This window comes from Carlito syrichta, unplaced genomic scaffold (assembly GCF_000164805.1).
Source record: "Carlito syrichta isolate Samal-C Ts95f unplaced genomic scaffold, Tarsius_syrichta-2.0.1 Scaffold301789, whole genome shotgun sequence".
NCBI lineage: Eukaryota > Metazoa > Chordata > Mammalia > Primates > Tarsiidae > Carlito > Carlito syrichta.
Genome location: NW_007245885.1, coordinates 70,734 through 93,509, shown reverse-complemented (window position 1 = coordinate 93,509; position 22,776 = coordinate 70,734). Strand labels below are relative to the sequence as shown.

Here is a 22,776-nt window from a genome sequence, read left to right as displayed (position 1 = left end):
GACCTGCTGGGTTCAGGTGATCCTTCCGCTTCAGCCTACCAAGTAGCTGGAACTACAGGCACGTGCCACCACATCTGGCTAATTTTTTGATTTATTGTAGAAATGAGGTCTCGCCAAGTTGCCCAGGCTGGTCTCGAACTCGTGGATTCAAGCAATCTCTCACCTCAGCCTCCCAAAGTGCTGGGATTACTGACTTGAGCCTGGCCTATGTTTACCTGGCCTGTGTTTACCTTTATTGCCTATGCTTTTACTTATTTATTTTGGTGTCAAGTTTTTTAAAAAAATCATTGCCAAAACTAACTTTAAGAAGCATTTTTGGCTTCGCAGACGCCGCCTCCTGGAGCTTCTTTCTGTCAGCCACGGTGGACCACTGCCTAATCGCCATGGACAATGAGCCAGCCCTTGGACCACATCTCCCTCGAGCTGTTGTCAAAGCTCCAAAGACAGCAGAAAACGTTTCGGGTCTGAGCACTGGAGAAAAAGGATTTGGTACAAAGCATTCCTGCTTTCAGAGAATTTTTCCAGAGTTTATGTGCCAGGGTGGTGACTTCACATACCCTTGTGACGCTGGCGGCAAGTTCATCTGTGGAGAGAATGATGAGAATTTCATCCTAAACGTACAAGTCCCGGCCTCTTGTCTGTGGTTGATTCTGGACACAACACCCATGATTCTTCGTCTGTCCGCACTACTCAGACTGACTGGTAGGATGCCAAACTTGTGGTCTTTGGGGAAGTAAAAGTGCATAAATGTTGCGCAAAACACCATTGCCGACTGCGGACACTCGATTCAAGTTGCAGTGGTTGTTGATGCACTCTTAGATTGCCAGTTAACTGTGTATACTTGGATTTATTTCAGGGTCCTCTAACCTGTACCATTGTTTCATGTGTACTGCTATATTCCCCCAACTTACTGCTTCAATTTCTGTAGCTTTGTCATGTATTTTGCAGTCAGGAAGTGTGATGCTCCCAACTTTGTTGTTTTGCTCCAGATTGCTTTGGCTATGCAGGGTGTTTTGTGCTTCCGTATGAATCTTAGATTTGCCTTTTCTATTTCTGTAAAGCATATCACTGGGGTTTTTACATAAATGGTTGTGATTTTGTAGAGTACTGTGGTCATTTTTATAATATTAGTTCTTCCAATCCATAAACATGGGCTGTCTTTCCATGAGTGTGTCTTTTTTAATTTACTCCACCACTGCTTTATAGTTTTTGGTGTATTTCACTTCTTTGGCGACATTTATGCCTAAATATTTTATTGTATTTTTGTTGCCATGATAAGTGGCATTATACATATCACAGCCTTCACCTGCCAGGGTCAGGTGACCTTCTGCCTCAACCTTCCAAGTAGCTGGGACAACAGGTGTGTGCCACCATGCCTGGCTAATTTTTTTTATCTGTTATAGAGACAGGGTCTCACCAAGTTGCCCAGGCTGGTCTCAAGCCCCTGAGCTCAGGGAAATCCTCCTGTCTCAGCCTCCCAAAGTGCTGGAGTTACAGGCATGAGCCACCACACCTGCCTTGAATTATCTTTTATTGTTCAACTTTATTCATTTTACTTTATTATTTTTAATGTCCTTGAATTTATCTGTCTCTTCTTAGATGGCTTCTGAGTTTTCTGCCTCGGTCCTCTACAAAAGTCTACACTGTTCAAAATTGTTCTCACCCTGCCAGCCTTGGGGCTTCACAACCCAAAGCCTGCCTGAGACCTCAGTTCTATCCTGGGATCTTTGGAATTCACACCCCACACACCCTCAAAAAAAACCCGCCACCAGTGCTCACAAAGTTCTCGCCTTTCAGACATCTTCAAATTTCCCTCATTCTCTTTTTCCGTTTTCTATTCATTTGTTTATTCTCTCCCTTCCTCCCCCTTCTTCGGATCAATGTCTCATTTATTCTCTCCATTATAGTATCATAAATCAGCCCCCTCCCACCCCCTTCTTGATTCAAAAGTCCCTCTAATTTGAATATAGGTTTAGTTTTCTCACACCAGAAGCTGGGCTCAGTCTCCCTTGACACCAGTTACAGTTCTTTGCATCCTCCCAGTTCCTCAATGTTATTGATCCAAACATCTGCCTTAAACAGAGTACTTACTGGTGACCATGGCCCTTTGGGGCAGCTGGATATTAAATATAACCTCTTCCCGCTAACACCCACATTCTACATGGACTGCAGATGGGCCGCCCTGGCCCCCTCTCAGTCTCAGCCTTCCGAGAACGCACGTATGCTCACTCTAAACCCACCAATCAGAATTCCCCACAGGAAACCTGCTTGGGTGCCACCCAGAACCCCCAAAAAGGCTTTGACTTGTGCTCTCTCTGTCTCCCTCCCCACCCACTGATGAAGCGTGCGTGTCCCAAATGGTTTCCCCCTTCCCGTTGGCCCTGTGAGGTGTGTTGGCCTCTTCTCTCTCACCTTTACCTTTCTGACCTCTAACCCCTCCCCTCGGTCAGCCTATATGGTCGATGGAACACGTGCCCACGCAAAAATGTCCCCAAGCCTGCATGGGGACGCATTCCATTGGCCGTGGAGAGAGGGGTGTCACTGATGGCTTGTGAGAGTGCAGATGTGAGAAGGGTCGTGAAGGGAAGACGTAGGGGAAGAGTCAGAGGTCAGGGGTCAGAGGTTAGAGAGTTGAAGTTTCTGGTCTGGAGACTGGGAGAAAGGTTTGAGCTCAAACTTGGTACCTCTGGGATATCCAACCTAGCCCCGGCAGACCCAGTGGCGTTCTGATCTGAACCCCCACACACGCCACCAAAACCTCTCTTGTCAGCAAGGCAGAATTGCATTACCATCATACAAGAGGACTTGCGGGCCTGGTGCCTGGTACTGAAATCCTTTCACAAGTTGTGTGTCCTAAGTCCTTCGGGGCTAGAGTGGCAGGAAGAAAGAGAGAGGGGAGGACAAGAGGAGGAGGAGGAAGGGGGAGGAAAAGGGGAAGGGTAAGGAGGGAGGCGGCAGCAAGATGAGAGCAACAAGGTCTATAGGTTGTGCTGAGGAGTCTGCAAGATTTTATCACAAGATCCGTGAGATAGCATTTGTTATCTATTACTATGTAACAAACTATGCCAACACTTCGTGGCTGGAAACAGATATTGAACTCAGTTTCTGAGGGTCAGAAGTCCAGGAACAGCTTGTCTATGATCATAGACACTCACAAGGCTGCAGTCAACCATGAAGGCTCAACTGGGGCTGCTGGATCTGCTTCCGAGCTCACGCACGTGATTGTCGGTAGACCTCGGTTCCTCAGTGACTGTTGACCAAGGCCTCAGCCCTCACTGTGTGGGTGTCTCTAAAAGGGTCCTTGAGCATTCCTCACAAAATGGCAACTGGCTTCCCCCAGAGGGAGCCATCTGAGCAAGAGAGAGATTATATGAAATTAGTTCACACAGTTAAGGAGGAGGACAAGTCCCACAATCTTCAGTTGGCCAGCTAGAGACCAAGAGAGCTGATGATATACTTCCAGTTAGAAAGTTGACAGGCTGAAGATGCAGGATGACTCCATGTTTTAGTGCGAGTCCAAAGACAAATGAAAATCAGTGTCCCCATTCAAAGGTAACCGGGAAGGAGCAGTTCCCTCTTACTCAACCTTTGTGTTCTATTCAGGCCTTCAAATGATTGGGTGAGGCTCAACCCACCTTAGGGAGGGTCATCTGTTTTATTGATTTACTCTACTGATCCAAATATTCATCTCATCTAAAAACACCATCACAGAGGTGAGCGGATTGTCTGAGTCCACGGGTTCGAGAACAGCCTGGCAACTTGGTGAGACCTCATCTCTACCATAAATCAAAAAATTAGCCAGGTGTGGTAGCACGCGCCTGTAGTTCCAGCTACTTGGAAGGTTGAGGCGGAAGGATTGCTGGAGCCCAGCAGGTCAAGGCTAGGGTGGCTGTGAGTGTGCCACTGTACTCCAGCCTGGGTGACGGAGTGAGACTCTGACTCAAAAAAAATAAAATAAAATAAAAATAAAAAACACCACCACAGACATATCCAGAGATAATGTTTAACCAAATATCTGGGCAACCCAGTCAAGTTGACACATAAAATTAACTATGATGAACCTGCCCAGTGTGAACTTGACACCAATATACATCTCCTTAAATCATACTTGATTACCAAATAAAGACCATAACAAGATCATTCCAGGTGAACAAGAGTCTAATGAAAAAGGGGAAAGGGGACAGGGCGCATTGACTCCTATCTATAATTCCAGCACTTTGGGAGGGCTTCTTGAGACCAGAAGTTTGAAACAAGCCTGGACAACATAGTAAGACCTTGCCCCTACAAAAACTTTTTAAAAAATTAGCCGACCATGGTGGTATGTTCCTATAATCCCAGCTACTCAGGAGGCTAAGCCAAAAGGATCACTTGGACCCAGAAGTCTGAGGCTGCCATGATTTATAATCATGCCACTGCACTCCAGCCTGGCGACAGAGTGAGACCCCATCTCTAAATAATAAAAATAAAAGAGAAGGGCAAACAAGGAACAGTAACAAGATCATAATTCCACTTCACCTAATACAACTATCCTGCACACAACCAAAAACACATCATTGCTTCCCCAGAAGAGATAATGAAGTCCATGAGGGATGCATACTTTTCTTGATATTGTATAACTTAAATACTATGATGTAAAGATAAAAATACTTAAATACCATGATCTAAAGTCACTGCATCTTAAATTACATGATAGGGAGAGAAAAGAAAGAAAAAAAATCAAAGATATTTATAGTATATAAAAACTATATTTATATATGCACCCACAAGCATTTTCATCAACAAAATAAGGAGGAAATACTTGTGAGAATTACATGCTTCATTGCTGTAAATGGTCAGATGATCCTAACAAGTATTTACAACTATCTTCTTCCACTGTACACTTTCAGCAAGTATCTCTCAGCTGGAGGTGGTTGTTTACCTGGTGGAGTGACCAAATCTTCTTTCCAGAAGAGCTTGGGCCACTTGTAATCCTGCCTGGATTGGGTGATTGTAGTTTTCCGTTGACTTTCATTACAGGGCAAGGTAGCACTGAGCGACATCCTAAGGGCTCTCCTGTATCCCAGACATACCCTTCCTCATCTCCATGGTAGAGTTTCAGTCCAGTTTCCCCTGGGGAGTCAGGACCAATCACCCCAGCCAGCACACCACCCCCTTCCTTGCCTGTTGGTTCAGAGGCAGAAGGCGTCTGAAGAAATCGCATTGGCACCTGGCCATCTTCACTTCCGCTTCAATGGAACCATGATATATATATATGTTTCCTGGTGACAGCATTCCTCTGTCTGGATCTGAGATCTCTAGGCCAGCAGAGCACACAGCTGCAGAGTCAAGAAGCAAAACTTTGGCTGAGGGGTCCCTAAGAGTGATGGTGAGTGGTACCACTGCCGTTTCTTCCTCTTGATTCCTGGACCCGTGAATCCTGGCTTTGGGAGAACAGCACTATATGTGGGACGCCAATTCAGAGCACCTGTAGCCTTCTGGAGAGCCTCGGCCCAGCCCTGCCAGGTATCGCCACCTCTCTGGCACCATAGCTGAATCCTCAAAAGACCAACCCACTGTTCCTCCGAGCCAGCTGCCTGAGGATGGTTGAGATCATGGGAAGACCAGAGAATTCCATGAGCCTGAGTCCGTGACTGCAATTCTTTGGCTGTGATGTGAGTTCTCTCAATGGAAACAGTGCGTATGGAATACCATGGCGCTGGATAAGCCCATGGATGATAGTTTTGGCGGCAGCATCGCATTCAGGATGGGCAAATTTGTATCCGAAGTTGTCTATTCCAGTAAGAACAAAACGCTGCTCCTTCCATGATGGAAGCGATGCAATGTCATCCACCTGCCACTAAGTAGCTGACCCCAGGGGAGGATTCCACATTGCAGGCTCAGTGTTGGTCTCTGCTGCTGGCTCACTGGGCACTCAGTGGTGGCCGTAGCCAGGGCATCTTGGTGAGAGGAGGTCCACGATGATGAGCTCACACATCGCCACCATCCTGGTCGCCATGTTCATGAGCCCATTGGGTGATGACAGGGGTGGCTGGGGAAAGAGACTGACTGGTATCCACAGAACAAGTCACCCTATCTACTTTATTAAAGTCCTCTGCTGAAGTCACCCTTGGGAGAGCATTCAGATGGGATACATACCTCTTCATGTTTGTGTGCGTTTGTGTGTGTGTGTTTGTGTGTGTGTGTGTTGCCCATTCAGAGAGGTCTATCCACATAACCTCTTCTCCAAATTTTCTTTTCTTTCTATTATTTATTTATTTATTTGATTTTTAAAAATTTTTTCCGCCGGAGTCTCACTCTGTCACCCAGGCTGGAGTGCAGTGGCACCCTTTGGCCTGCTGAGCTTAGGGGATCCTTCTGCTGCAAGTAGCTTGAACAACAGGTGCGAACTCCCATGCCTGGCTACTTTTTTTATTTATTGTAGAGACAAGGTCTCGCTACATTACCCAGGCTGGTCTCGAACCCCTGGGCTCAGGCTACCCTCTTGTCTCCGCCTCCCAAGCCAAATTTCCTTTTCACCAATTTTCCAGTCCTGTCTCTTCCAAGTCTCTGACCATCCAGCCAAACCATTGACTACAGCCCATAAACTGGTGTAGTAATCTCATATCTGGACATGTCTGTCTTCAAGTAAAATGAATGCCCTGTGCACTGCTTGAAGTCTATCTTCTGCACTGGCCTAGCAGGTGAATTTGATGGCGATGTGGTGGGAATCACCACCCCTATATCTTTCAAGTCCTTGATGGTGGCACTAATCTCTACCATCTGCTTAGGGATGTAATATTGCTTTCAGGTTTCTGTTTTCCCAGGCAGAGACAGTTCTAGTGGCTTCCTCTGACTTTTCCCACCATAACTGCCCTGACTCCACAGGTCAGGGGACCAGTGTGTGGATTCTGGAAGGTGCTGAGCAGTTCTGGTCCAATTATGTTTCCAGCACTGGAAAAATAACCACAGGATGAGCTCAGAGATTCACTAGGCCCACCGTGAGACAGGCCTGAGCTAAAACTCCATTGATCGCCTGACTCCATAACCCCTCTTCTCACTAATAGACCAGTGACACTCTAGGTTTCCCAGAATCAGTGTCAGATCAGAGACAGTGTCTGAAAAGTCCCCAAACAGTCTGTCTATTTCCTTTTCTCCAATGCACAGCCATCTCGTAAAGGCATTCTCGTAAAAGAATGGTTAGCAGTATGAGATGGTAGGCGGGATGTGATGGCCCACATCTATAATCCCAGCACTTTGGGAGGCAGAGGCTGGAGGATCTCTTGAGCTCAGGAGTTTGAGACCAGCCTGGGCAACATAGCAAGATCCCATTTCTATTAAAAAAAAATTGAAAAATTAGCCGGGGCCTCTAGTCTCAGCTACTCAGGAGGCTGAAGTGAAAGGATCACTTGAGCCCAGGAGGTCGAGGCTGCGGTGAACCATGATCATGCCAATGCACTCCAGCCTAGGTGACAGAGTGAGGCCCTGACTCCAAAATAAAAAAACCCAGTATAAGGTGGTGTACTAGGGTCCTTTATCAAGGGATCCAGCTATCCTTTATTCAAGTCTATAAACTGACTCAAATCTGGGAATTGACTAAGAGACCACGATGCTCCGATTTTATGATTCAAGCTAGATTTTTGTCCACTTGAATTAGATCATTTCTGCCTGCACAGATCAAGTAAGAATTTAGTAGGTTCCCTGTCTTTCATTTCTAGGAACACCATGATCTACCAGCCAATGCCCTAGGATTTTAGGAATGGTCTCATTACTCTGGTTGCTGTTCTGACTCTACTGTCCCTTTCAGTAACCATGTCCCCCTTGCCTGGTGGTGATGAGTACCACCTGCCACCTGGCCTCTGCCACCTTGAGATCCAATAACTCCCACTGCATTTAGATGTATCCCTTTAGTGACTCCAGTTCCCACTGAAAGGTCTGGCCTCCACGGGAGAGTATCCTCTCTCTTTTCTTTCTTTCTTTTTGAGAGTTGAGAGTCTCTTTATGTTGCCCTGGCTGGTCTTGAAATCCTGGGCTCAAACAATCCTCCTGCCTCAGCCTCCTGAGTAGCTAGGACCTCCATGCCTGGGATTCTATTCAGAAGCAAATGTCCCCAAGAGATGGCTTTGCAGTGTAATCAAATACATTTTATTTCCTTCCTTATCTGTTATGTGACGTATGTCAGAGTCAGATTGCAAAGTAAGCCACATTATATAGGGCTAATAAAAGCCCATCTGATGAGCTATTGTGGTTTGTAGGGCATGACTCCCCAATCCTCTTAATTAGAAATCTGGGCAAGAGAGAAAAAAAAAAAAGATCAGAGTTTAGTCCTCAAAAGTAACCATCACTGTGGTTGCCTAGGATTGAGAGAAGGAGAATTGAGGCGTGATTCTTTTTTTTTTTTTTGAGTTGGAGTCTCGCTCTGTCGCCCAGACTGGAGTGCAGTGGCCACTCCCGGCCACCGCAGCCTCGACCTGCTGGGCTCTGGCGATCCTTCCGCCTCAGCCTTCCGAGTAGCTGGAACGACAGGTGCGTGCTACCACGCCCGGCTCATTTTGATTTATTGTAGAGATGAGGTCTTGCCAAGTTGCCCAGGCAGGTCTCGAACCCGCGGGCTCAGGCAGTTCACTCACTTCAGCCTCCCAAAGGTGCGGGATTACAGGCTGAGCCACCGAGCCTGGCTTGAGGAGTAATTCTTATTGAGTGCAGGGTTTTTTTGGGAGGGAGTGATGAAAATGTTCTAAAATTTATTGTGGTGATAGATGCACAACTGTGATTATACTAAAATGCATCACATCGTGCACTATTTATTTATTTATTTTTAGCCAGGGTCTCACTCCGTCACCCAGGCTGGATGGTGGGCCATGGCACGACCATGGTTCGCCATAGCCTCGACCTCCGGGGCTCAGGCAATCCTTCCACCTCAACCTCCCAAGTAGCTGGGACTGCAGGCAGGCACCACCACCCCCAGCTAATTGTTCAATTTTTTTTTGTAGAGATGAGGTCTTGTTACATTGCCCCATTTGGTCTCGAAATCCTGGGCTCAAGCAATCCTCCCGCCTCAGTCTCTCAAAGTGCTGGGATGATAGGCATGGGCCATTGCACCTGGCCAGATTGTACACTTTACATGGATGATATTAATGGTATGGGAGCCGAAACCCCTGGTTCCATGGAGGTTCACTGAAAGACCACTGATATGAGGCAGATTGATTAATAGGAGAAAAAGCATACAGAACTATTTAAATTGTACACACGGAAGCCTTTAGAAATACCCAACATCCCAAGGTAGTATGGAAGCTTACACACCATCTTGAGGTTACAAAAAGAAGGGGGCTTGGATCCTGGCAAAACAGGGGGAAAGGAAGAGGCTTGGCTAGCAGAGGAGGTCTTGTTATATAGATCATGGGTCCCCAGCCCCAGGTCATGGACTGATACCAGAACAAGGCCGCACAGCAGAAGGTGAGCAGCAGGTCATCTGTATTCACAGCCACTCCCCATCGCTTGCCTTACTGCCTGAGCTCCATGTTCTGTCATATCAAGAGTGGCATTAGATTCTCATAGGAGAGTGAACCCTATCGTGAACTGCACATGCAAGGGAGCTAGGTTGCGACTCCTTAAGAGAATCGAATGCCTGATGATCCGAGGTGGAGCTGAGGTGGTGATACCAGCGCTAGGGAGTGACTGCAAATTCAGATTAACGTTAGCAGTGAGGTCTGACTGCACAGAGGCCCTGATAGAGCAATTGCTTACAGACTCGCATCAAAATAATTTCATAATAATAATTATTCCACGATGTATTACAATGTAATAAAAATAAAGTGCACAATAAATGCATTGCACTTGAATCATCTCAATACAATTCTCTCCCTCCTCCATCCCATCCCACTCTAGTCCATGGAAAAACTGTCTTCCATGAAACTGGCCCCTGATGCCAAGAAGGTTAAGGAACGCTGATATTGAAGAAGCCTCACAGGTAGCAGTCCTCAGGGAGGATAGATGGTAAATGCTTCTTTTCAGACCTTTAAAGGTGTCTAGACTTCCAGCTAATATCTCTTAGATCTAGGAAATGATGAGAAAGGGGAGACCTGGCTACGTTAATAGAAAAGCAAAATTCCCCCACAAAAGACGGTTTTGCAGGGCCACCTCAGTTGGCTGGACCCGCTGCAACCATTTCAAAATACATCAAATAAATATATTTGGGGGTTGGGTATGGTGGCTCATGTCAGTAATTCCAGCACTTTGGGAGACCAAGACAGAAGGATCACGTGAGGCCAGGAGTTTGACACCAACCTGGGCAACATAGCAAGACCCTGTCTTTATAAAAATAATAAGGACTACACCTGACATTTTTTTTCTGTTATCCAAATTCCTAAGTAAGAGGTTTGGGGAGTCACTGCCTGATAAAGACTCACCAGATGGGGTTTTATGACCCTAAATCTTGAAGTTTGCTTTCAGGATTTAGGGTCATAAAACCTGACTCTGGCATAACAAAATAAAGAGAGAAATCAAAGTATTTTATGGCCATTCAAAGCCTTTTCTTGGGGACTCCCAGACTCCAGGAACCTTATCCATCTTCTTTGACGTTGACCACGTACAGGGTTTATCTCCATATCAACAAACATGGAGTCTTTCCTCTTTCCCTTATCTCGGCTAAACATCTCCTCTCCTGATTCTCAAAATCCCAGGAACTACAAATTACCAGTCAAGAAATCTTCAAACCCACCTATGATCTACATGCCCCACCCCTTGGAAATAGTCCTCTTTCCCCAGAGCCAACCAGTGAAAATCTCACATGCATTGAGGTGTGATTTTTGTCACTTCTGCCTTCCTGAAATGACATATAACCAAGCTACATTCAACCACAGTGGGCACACATTCTCAGGTCCTCCTGAGGTTGGGAATTCCCGGGTTTAGGTCCTCAAGTTTGGTTCAAAATAAACAATCTTAAAATCTTTTACAGTTTGGCATCTTTTCATCAACAATAAAAAAAAACAAACCAGGGGTGGCCAAAAAATTTATCCATATGTTAAGCAATGTTCACCATAATCAGAAGGGTCTGGATTCTGATGGTAATCACTTTGAGCACCTCCTCTAATTGCAAAAGTCAAACGTAACTTGTATTCATCTTATTGCGTATTACAATTTCAATACATCTTTTTCCTTTCTTAAAATACATATACCGCCAAGGCATGGTGGCCCATGCCTGTAATCCCAGCACTTTGGGAGGCAGAGGCGAGAGGATTGAGAGTTTGAAAGCAACCTGGGCAACATGGCAAGACCTTGTCTCTACAATAAATAAAAAAAAAATTAGCCAGGTGTGATGGCACACACCTGTAGTCCCAGCTCCTTGGAAGGCTGAGGCGGAAGGATCACCTGAACCCAGCAGGTTGAGGCTGCGGTGGCCATGACACCCTAACTCAAAAAAAGTGTGTATACATTTTTGGGGGACCCTCCATATATTTGGGGCTAAAATATTTGGATGTCCTTAAGTGGTCTGTGAGTTATATTTCAAAAAAGCTGTTATAAAAATAAAAGAAAGAGGGAAAGGAGCGGGAGTAGAAAAGTCCATGCAAAAGTCCAAGTACAATGAATAGGGTACTAGGGAAACCAAGAACAGATTAAGTGAGAGAAGAAACCTGCTAGGTATGAAGGGTCTGGAGGGGACACAGCACCAGTAATCAGAGATCTGAGTATCACAAAGATTTGCAACACAAAAAGATAAAGAAAGAAAAGATTTATCTAGGTCTGGCTTGGTGGCTCAGCCTGTAATCTCAGCACTTTGGGAGGCAGATTGGATTGACTGAGCCCACAGGTTTGAAACCAACCCAGGCAACTTGACAAGACTCTGTCTCTACAATAAATCAAAAATTAGCCAGGTGTGGTAGCTTGCACCTGTAGTTCCAGCTACTTGGAAGACTGAGGCGGAAGGATCAACTGGAGCCCAGCAGATCAACGCTGGGGTGGCCATGAGCATGCCACTGCACTCCAGCCTGGGCAATGGAGTGAGAATCAAAAAAAAAGAAAGAAAGAAAGAAAGAAAAGATTTATTTAAAAAGAGATCACTTCCCACAGACGGGAAGAGGGCTGGCATTCTAAGATGACTGTGGCTGTCTGGAAGATGCAAAGAATTGCGCAGAAGTTAGATTTAAAAACATAGTTTATTTAAAAGTAAAATAGAGAGAGAAAGAAGGGAGACAGACGATTCACCTATCCAAGGTGGGGGAGGGGACCAAAGCCAGGAAGCATGGCGACAGCCATAGCTCACAGAGCCCAGGGCCACACCAGAGTCTAGCGAGGTAATGGCTGCTGGCTGCTTGTGATTGAGTCCTTTTAGGCATTCCCCTTGCTGGGGGAAGATCTTTAAGGCGATTGGGTGGCGGTCTTCTTCCACGGCATCACAAAGGGGGAGACAAGTGCAGGTATGGATGATGTCAGGTGACGGACAGCAGGCAGATGGGTGGATTAGTCACATGATTGCTGCCATGGTGGTGTCTGTCTGAGTCACGTATGTAGGTCACAAAAGGCTGATTTGGTTAATTTGGGAGCTTTGGGCCCAGAGGGGTTTTTCCTGCAAGAGACTCGCAATCCACAAACTCCTTGGACAGAGGCGGTCGTATTCTCACGTTTATGGTTTTGGCTGCCAAACGGTGATCTTTGACCTTCCCCAGGAACCTAAAAGTTGACTAGAGATTATTGTGCTAAACCATGAATCGAAAGGTTGGGCTGTCCTGGTCTTGCATCTGAGGGAGATTTGGCAGGGGGGTGCAGGGTAGGCTGCCGCTGGCCTGCAGTACAATGTCTGAACGCTTTCTTTCTTTTTTTTTTTTTGACTTGGAGTCTCACTCTGTCGCCCAGACTGGAGTGCAGTGCAGTGGCCGCTCCCGGCCACCGCAGCCCCGACCTGCTGGGCCCTGGCAATCCTTCCGCCTCAGCCTTCCAAGCAGCTGGAACTACAGGCGCATGCTACCACACCCGGCTAATTTTTTGACTTATTGGAGAGATGAGATCACACCAAGTTGCCCAGGCGGGTCTCAAGCCCGCGGGCTCAGGCAATCCACTCACCTCAGCCTCCCAAGGCGCGGGATTACAGGCTGAGCCACCGAGTGGTTATGCTGAGGCAAAAAGACTAAACTCAGAATAAGCTAAGTTTCTTTTAGGTTTCTGTAGGTGTCCCCTTTCAGAACCCACATTCCCCAGGAGGGATTCGGCATTCAGAAACTCTCAAGAAACTCAGCAGCTTCTGAAAAGGTTCCGAAACCCACTCCCCTGCCTGTTCTGCCTCGGAAATTAACACCATCTCCTTTCTGGGCCCAGTTCCCTTCTCTCTCTCAGGTTCTGCCCTCTCCGCCCCGATCTCAGTCTTACTGAAACACTTATTTAGGTTTTACTCTGTAAAGAGCTTTCACATGCTGCTTATGATACTCATAGGACTCATGCAGGGCTACGTGTTTGACATTTTGTGGGCTTTCTCTTTTCTAATCTTGATACCAATCCTATGAGGCCTGTACTTGCATGATCACTGCCATTTCGAAGGTAAACCATGGCACGGAGGGGTTAAGAAAACTATCAGAGGTCACACAGCTAAGAGGAGGCAGAGCCGGGATTGAAACTCCTGGTTTCATGGTCCGTGCGCTCGTGTTACAACAACGCAGTAACTCTGGTACTCTTGTCTTCCCATTATATAGATGGAGAAACTGAGGCTCAGGGAAGTTTAAAGACTTGTCCACTGTCACCAATTAGTAACTAACAGTGCCAGAATTCGAAGTCAGGTTGTCTGAGTCTGTGCTTCAAGATTTTAACATTCCCTGCACGCTCTTTGCTAAGGATGATGAATACCCCAAGTGTATATTACACGGAAGAAGATAAATGATATCCCTTTAAAATCCTAAGAATCCTGATTCTAAGATCACGCCAGTAGGCATATATCATATAAATTACCAGAATACCTCACCAGCCCTAAGAGCCAAGTGAAACCACTTGAACACAGAGCTCAAATTTTCCAAATGAGGGCAAATTTAATCTTTAATGTCACTCAAGTCCCCAGAGAGTCCACACATTATTTTACCATTATTATTATCTCCCCCTTTCTTTCACCTCCTACCCCCTGGTAAGCACAGCTGTGCTCTGCTTTTTTTTTTTTTTTTAGAGTTGGAGTCTCACTCCGCTGCCCAGGCTGGAGTGCAGTGGCATGCTCATGGCCACCCCAGCGTCGACCTGCTGGGCTCTGACGATCCTTCCACCTCAGCCTTCAAAGTAGCCAGAACTACAGGCAGGCACTACCATGCCAGGATCATTTATAATAGTAATAATAATAATTATTATTTATTGCAGAGATGAGGTCTCGCCAAGTTGCCTGGGCTGGTCTCGAATCCTCGGGTTCAGGCAATCCACTGTCCTTGGCCTCCCAAAGTGCCCGGCATGCTCTGCTTCTAAGAGTTCAACCTTTTTTTTAGATTCCACATAGAAGTGACATCAGGCAATATTTGACTTTCTGTGTCTGGCTTATTTCACTTAGCATAATGTCTTCCAGATTTATCCATATTGCCCCAAACAGCGAGATTTTCTTTTCCTTTTTTTTTTTTGACTAAATGATGTTCCATCTATAGACCACTCTTTCTTCCTTTCTTTCTGTCTTTCTTCCTTTCTTTCTTTTTCTTTCTCTTTCTTTCTTTCTTTCTTTCTCTTTCTTTCTTTCTTTCTTTCTCTTTCTTTCTTTCTTTTTTTTGGAGTCAGGGTCTCACTGTGTCACCCAGGCTGGAGTGCAATAGCCCATTCATGACTCACCTCTCGGGCTCAGGCGATCCTTTAGCCTCAAACTCCCAGTTAGCTAGGGATACAGGAGCACGCCACCATGCCCAGTTAACTTTTTCTTTAAAATTCTTTTGCAGAGATGGAGTCTCTCTGTGTTGCCCAGGCTGGTCTCTAACTCCTGGGCGCAAGCAATCCTCCCACTTTGGCCTCCGAAATTACTGGGGTTACGTGTATGAACCCCTGTGCTGGGGCCTAGACCATAGTTGCTTCATCTGCCAGTTCGTTGGCAGACAGGGACACAGGTTGTTTCTGTATCTCAGCTACTGTGAATAACAAAACGATATGTGTGGGAGTGGGGATCTTACTGCCTTGGACAATAAAGAAAGAAAGAAAAAGAGAAAAGTTAAAGAGCAAGGGTTTAAAACTCCCCCTACCCCATATCCAAAATAGTTGCAAAAAGAGATATATGGACCGTAAAGACAGAAGCACAGCCCTTAAGGAATTGAAACCTATGAGTCTTAGTTCTTAATATCACTCAAGATGGAAAGTTGATCCTTCCACTCCAAACATTGCATCGTGGGAGAGGGTACCAGGGTCTTTTGGTCTCAGTCAAACTGTTTTCCTGCAATATTCTCGTATACTCTGGGATTTCCCCCATGGGGGAGGCGGGGTGTCACACAAAGCCAAGAGAAGGGGAAAAAATTCACAGTTGTACCCCCAAGGAAGATTCTTCTCTCCCAAACCCCAAGATGCTATTCAATTTGCAAGACGATTTCCTCCCTCGAATTTGGCTGTGTTATAAGAACTCTTCCGCAGTGACTCAAGCCCGTCATCCCAGCACTTTGGGAGGCTGAGACGAGAGGATTGCCTGAGACCAGCGGTTCAAGATTAGCCTGGGAAACTTGGTGAGGCCTCGTCTCTACAATAAATCCAAAAATTAACCAGGTGTGATGGTGCGTGCCTGTAGTTTCAGTTGCTTGGAAGGATCACCTGAGTCCAGCAGGTCGAGGCTGCGGTGGCACTCCAACCTGGGTGACAGAGTGAGACTCTGGCTCAAAAAAAAAGAACCCCTCATTGTCGTTATGCAAATAGACCAAACAGACTGTGCCCCATCCGCTCAGGAGACAAGCCCAGACAAGTCTGAACTGTCTTCACATTCAGAAACCCTCTGGTCTCTCAGACTCAAAGACAAACCTGACACATACACATGAAACCAACTACATAGAATTAATATGAGGTCATGGAGTAACGACCACAGCCATGGTTAGAAATTCACTCATAGAATATTTTGCACCCAATACAGTGACTTATGTCCCCTTCCTCTAAATCTTAAATAGCCATCTCCAAGCTAATTGGACTTGAAAAGCAATGGGTGTTTGATAAAACTAAATACAGATTAAAAAGACAGAGTCATATTCAAATTCCTAGTGGTTATCTCTTTTTTTTCAACTATTTTGGATATGCGGGAGGGGGAGTTTTAAACCCTTGCTCTTTAACTTTTCTCTTTTTCTTTCTTTTTTTTTTTTTGGAGTTGAAATCTCACTCTGTCGCCCAGGTTGGAGTACAGTGGCACACTCACAGCTACTGCAGCCTCGACCTCCTGGGCTCAGGCAATTATTTCATCTTAGCCTCCTGAATAGCTGGAACTAGAGGCATGCACCACCATGTCCGACTAATTATTTTTCCTTTTTTTAAAGTGTAGAGATGAGGTCTTGCCAAGTTACCCAGGCTGGTCTCAAACCTGTCGGCTCGGGCAATCCTCCCACCTCGGGCTCCCAAAGTGCTGGGATTACAGGTGTGAGCCACAGTGCCCAGCCACTTTTTAACATTTTAATATCGAAAAGGAACTCTGGTCTACTGTCCCACAGACACTGCATTTCCATTCTCTCTCCCCGCGCCCCTTCTTCCCAAAGGCAAGAACAGATATTTATTTAATTAGTGAGAGGACAGCCTGCCAATCATAAAGTTATGTGGGATTAATGGATATGTGGCCCAGCCTTTAGAATCCTTCTGGCTCACGCCTGTCATCCCAATGCTTTGGGAAACTGAGGCAGGAGGATTGCATGAGCCCAGGAGTTCGAAATAAGCCTGGACCACATGGCGAGACCTCGTCTCTACAATAAATAAATAAATAAAAACCAGGCATGGTGGCGTGCGCCTGTAGTTCCAGCTACTTGGAAGACTGAGACGGGAGGATCGCCTGAGCCCTGCTGGTAGGGGCTGAAGTGGCCGTGAGTGTACCACTACACTCCAGCCTGGGAGACAGAGTGAGACTCTGAAAACCAAACAAAACAAGCAAAAAACCGATTGAATCCTTCCTGGGCGGCTTCCCCCAGACATGGGTTCTAAACAGAAGACAACAAAAAAATGATATTTCTTCTAAGTTCCCCCTGCAAGTAACTTCACATCTTGACCCCTGGGGCAGAGGGGATTCTGCCCTGGAGAGCCAATCAACAGAAGACTGCTAGAGGAGATGAGAAGCTATCTGAAAGACAAAAATGCGACTTCGATCTCCAGGGACACCCTGCCTATCTCCTCCTACAACTTTCTTCTGGACTATCTCCTATATGATTCAGGGTGTCTCACCGGTTAGAATGGTTTCATAGAAGGCATCTGTGGTAAAACGTAAGAGCGATATCTGAGATCTTTCTCAGACTTTATACTCTAACAGACCCAAACTCCTACCCAGGCCCAGAGCACCAGGAAGTCCCCTACCCATCACTGGACCCACAGGAAGACAGTCCCAAGGCCCTCCCGTTGATCAACCAACCAATAGCCCCATCCCTCTGTCCGCCAAGTTGCCTTTAGAAAGGACAGAGCCCAGAATGAGTCTTTCTGGTCTCCTGGAGCGTATACACATCAGTAATCCCTTCCCGGAACTCTGTGCGAGTCACACGACATTGTGACTTCTCATCTATGTGACCAGCCACCATGACTGATCCACCCATCCATCCAGCTACTGGCCCATCTGTCTATGTGTTCATGACTTCCCGCCCATGCGTCCGGTCATCAGATATGAGAAACAAACCCCATTACCATGACATCAGCTCCTGTGAATGACCGCCTGACTCTCTGCCCCAAAGAAATTTTCAAAGCCTCCAACCTCAACATTGGCCGCCATGTTTCCTTCAAGCATCTGGCCTCTTTCCAATCTTGGAGAGATGGACCCACCCTTTTTCTCTGATCTACTTCCCAGATCAACTTTCTTTTCTAATCTGATTTCGGTGCAGTTCTTTCCATACCCATGGCACTGGCTCAGCCCACCAAACTAACACCTTTAAAAACCTTATCCTCGGGCCAGATGTGGTGGCTCATGCCTGTCATCCCAGCACTTTGGGAAGCCAAGGTCGGAGGAATGCCTGAACCCAGATGATTGAGACTAGCCTGGGCAACTTGGCGAGACCTTGTCTCTACAATAAATCAAAAAAATTAGCTAGGCATTGGTGGCGTGTGCCTGTGTTTCCAGCTACTTGGAAGGCTGAGGCGGAAGGATCGCCTGAGTCCAGCAGGTCGAGGCTGCAATGGCCATGAGCATGCCACTGCACTCCAGTCAGGGTGACAGAGTGAGACTCTGACTCAAAAAAAAATAAAATAAAATAAAGTAGAAAAAAAAGCCTTATCCTCTAAATCTTTAGGGAGGTGAATTTGAGTGGTCTCTCTCTCTCTCTCTCTCTCTCCCCTTGCTCAGTTGCTTTGCAATACTAAACTCTTTCTCCATTGTTACTACTGCATCTGTTTTGTTTTCTTCTGGGCAGTGGGCATAAGAACCTGGTTTGGCTGTCTCACACACACATACCCTGAGCAGTCCCCTCCTCACATGCACATACTTGGGCCTCAATACACAAATCTTCCCCTCATATGTCTGTCTGGGCACACAGATCACTACTCTGTCAGATAAAAAAACAAACTGAATTTAGCAAGGAGAGACTTTCTTCAAAAGGATTATTGCAGGAGGTATGATTGGAAAGGTACTGTTACAAATGAACACTCTGACTGTAAAGTCTGCAAACATTTCAAGAGTAAAGCAAAAAGTTTTCTTCTCTTTCTTTTTTTTTTTTCCTTTGAGTCAGGGTCTCACTCTGTCACCCAGGCTGGAGTGCAGAAGCACAATCATGAATCACTGCAGCCTCGATATAACGATCCTCTAGCCTCTGCCTCCTGAGTAGTGCACACCACCTCACCCAGCTAATTTTTTGATTTCTCTGTAGAGACAAGATCTTGCTATGTTGCCTGGGCTGGTTGCAAATTCTTGGGCTTAAGCGATCCTCCTGCCTCAGCCTCCCAGAGTGCTGGAATCACTGGCATGAGCCACCATGCCCGACCAGATTTTCTTTTATAAAAAGGGATCTTTACAGTTCAGGTGTTTGGGGGGTAGAGGAAAGTTTACCCAAAGTTTGGTTAACAAGCATTTTGCTCCTATTGATCCATGGGAACAAGGAGTTCATTCATGAGACAGAAAAAGAGAAAATGGGCATTTGGAGAATCTGGACTTGGTCTTGACAAGGCTAAACAAGGGACGCACCTGTGTGAATCTCAATGAGTCATATGGGTTCCTGAAAATAATAGTTTTCTGAAGGCAAAGGGTAAGGGGAATTTCTTAAAGGCAGATAGTGAAACCACCTATATAAAATCAGTATTGGGCAATGGAGTAAGCACTGTAGAAGAGTCCGGAGCCCCACGAACGTGTAGCTATGGTTAGACATGAACAAATCCGTTGTTTCTAAGTTTGCTTTCACTTCAATAGAGAAAAACGGGTTGTCTTCATGCCAGACCCCCGGGGAGGTGGGGGGAAGCTACTCTCGAGGCTGATAAACATATCTTCCCTTACACAATGAGCCTAAGACAGCACAGATGTCCTTGATGTCATCCTCAAGGGCACAAGCCACTCTAACCTCCAAGGGCCCCCACTTTCCGCATACCTTACTCTTAAACCACCTCTCTGATGGCTCACTGTCCAAGGGTCAGTCGCCGATGTTGTAGATGGATCTCTCTATTATAAAACCTAAGAGTGGGTGTTTGAGATGTTTTTCAGACTTTGCATTCTGAGGGACGAGGCCCCACCTGGACCCAGAACAACATACCAAGAAGCTGGTTCCCCCGGTGCTGGGATGTCTCCTCCCAGAAACCGGCTCTAGGCCTGAAGACTGTTTCAACACCCCCTTGCCATGGCATCCTCTCCAATCAAAACGCAGCATCCGCTCCCAGGCCTTCAGCTTGCCAGATTCCCTTTACCCATTTTCCATTTAATCCTTGCCTTTGATGGGGGGAGATCATTAAGGTGATTGGGTGGTGGTGTGCTCCACCTCATCACGAAGGGGCAGGTAAATGCAGGTACTGATGTCAGGTGATGGACAGCAGGGAAATGGGTGGGTTAGTCACACGATTGCTGCCATAGTGGTGATCTAGAAGGGAGGAGACACGGGGAGGGAGTTTTTCTGCAAGAGACCTGTCAGACATTTTCTTTCTTTCTTTCTTTCTTTCTTTCTTTCTTTCTTTCTTTCTTTCTTTCTTTCTTTTTTTTTTTTAGTCGGAGTCTCATCTGTCACCCAGGCTTGAGTGCAGTGACACACTCATGGCCACCCCAGTGTCAACCTGCTGGGCTCAGGTGATCCTTCAGCCTCAGCCTTCCAAGTATCCAGAACTATAGGCACGTGCTACCACACCCAGCTAATTTTTTTTTTTTTTTTTTTTTGGTATATTGTGGGGATGAGGTCTCACCATGTTGCCCAGGCTGGTCTCAAACACGCGGGCTCAGGCAATCCTCTCACCTCGTCCTCCCAAAGTGCTGGGATGACAGGTTTGAGCCACTGTGCCCAGCCTGTCAGATGTTTTAATTCACAAGTTCCTTGACCAAAAGGTGGTCTTATCATCAGTTCTGTGGCTTTGGAATCTGGAAGTTTCTTGGAGGTTATTATGCTAAACCATACATTGAATGGTTGGGCTGTCCTTGTCTTGCATCTGACGGAGATTTGCCGAGGGGGTGGGTAGGCTGCTACTTGGCCCGCAGTAAAAAGTAATTTTAAAATGTCCAAACGCCCCCTAAAAACCTGCTTATTGGAAATTTATCTATCTATGTCTAACCTGTGCTAGATTCAAGGTGTGTCAGGGGTAAAGTCTAAGCAAAAATGGTTGAAGCAGAAGGATCGCCTGAGCCCAAAAGGTTGAGGCTGTGGTGACCATGAGTGCCACTGCATGCCAGCTTGGGAGACAGAGTGAGACTTTGAAAGGAGGTACCTATAGAAACCTTGAATAAACTTAGTTTAACATAGTCTTTTTGCCTTAGCATAGTCATTGTGTGATAGGAGGGATACTTATGTATTTTAGTGGACAAAATTTTAAGTTGGAGGGTGTGCTCTAAGATCATGAAAAACCATAGTCCATGTTCCTAAGTATTTTTCTGATGAACTGTTTCTCTCCACAATAAAATGCATGGTTTTTCAAAAGGAAGTTTGAAAGCCCCTATGTTGAGTTATCCTGTGTTGAAAAGACTGTCAGACTTGTTAAAATGACAGGTAACAAAAATTTATTTTGATTTGTATTTCAGAAATTTTTTTAAAATGTGAAAGAACAAAAAAGAAAAGAAAGTTTATTTAGACAGTAGATCAGAGAAAAAGAGTGAATCCACCTCTCCAAGATTGGAAGGGGGAAGTCAGATGTTTAAGGAATATTGGGCCCACACCAGTGTATTTTGAAGCAGCATTCCCTGAGCTCCTTCAATAAGAAGGCTTCAAGCTAAACCAGCTACTTGCGAGACTGAGTAAGGAGAACCCACTTGAGCCCAGGAACTTGAGGCTGTAGGGTACTATGATTGTGCCTGCACTTGAGCCTGGGCAACACAGCAAGATTCCATCTCAAAAAACAAAAAACAAAAAACAAAAAAAACCCTTCAAGGTCCTGCAAATTGGATTCCCCCCAGTCCTTGATTTAGTCATTGTGCAAATGTAACTGAAACTTACCATGCACTGTTAAGTGTCCCCTGGGGATGGATACAGTGCCAAGAAGTCCAAAACATCTCGTCTTTACAATGTCTGTCAAATCCAGCCAGGAAAGAAATACTGTGCTCAAATGGTATGGACAGGGTCAAGGGACCCCCCTATTCTAGGAGCAGCAGTGAGATAAAAAGTGAAAATGGGCTGGGTGTGGTGGCTCACACCTGTAATCCCAGCACTTTGGGAGGCAGAGGCAGGAGAATCTCCTGAGCCCAGGCATTCAAGACGAGCCTGGACAACACAGTGAGACCCTGTGTATACCAAAAATAAAATTCAAAGAAACAAAATGTATCCAAGGGAGACCCTCCCATAAACAAACTGGAATTCTCTTTTGGAGGGCAGGCCCCGTGTAGTACAGAATTTCCCCACTAAGTTCTAGGAACCCACTGGCATCCGTGAACCAGTTAGCATTGTGAGAGGTTGCATTCAGCTTCAGTGAATTTTGTTTTGGAAAACCTTTTGATGCCTTTGCCTATTTCATGATGGGTGATTTAAGAGCACACCTGCTTACTCTGTGCTGTGTGTTCAGCAGTTTTGGACCAAAAACAACATGACCCCCGTGCTCCACCCCTCCCTATTCACCTGATTTTCCCCAAGTGACCTTTTTTGGTTTCCCCAGAAGAAAACAAGTCCTCAAAGGGAAATGTTTTGCCGATGCGGAAGAGGTGAAACCGAAAACAGCAGAAGCACTAAAAGATCAATATGGACGAGTTCAAAAACGGTTCTGAACAGTGGAAAAAGTGCCCCATTAGGTGTGTTGCATCAAACAAAGAGTACTACAAAGGTGACAAGTTTTATCAATAAATTCCAGGTATTTTGGGTCCCCTCTCATATGTCATTGTGGAAAAGTCGAGGCTAAAGAGACAGAAATCAGGACTGTGGCTGCCAGTAGCTGGAGGAGGGGTCAAAGCCAAGAGACATGTGTTGGGTGGTGAAAATACTCCCTAACTTGATTCTGCTGGTGGTCATCAACTGTATACATGTAGATACTTAAAACACTGTGGAAGCCGGGCTCGGTGGCTCAGCCTGTAATCCCATGCCTTTGGGAGACTGAGGTGAGTGG

The 22,776-nt window shown here is 46.0% G+C and overlaps 1 pseudogene; it reads left to right on the top strand.

Annotated features, from left to right (window-relative positions):
• The first annotated feature begins 383 nt into the window (after positions 1 to 383).
• LOC103257548 overlaps positions 384 to 22,776 on the top strand; it is a 67,182-nt pseudogene continuing 44,789 nt past the window's right edge.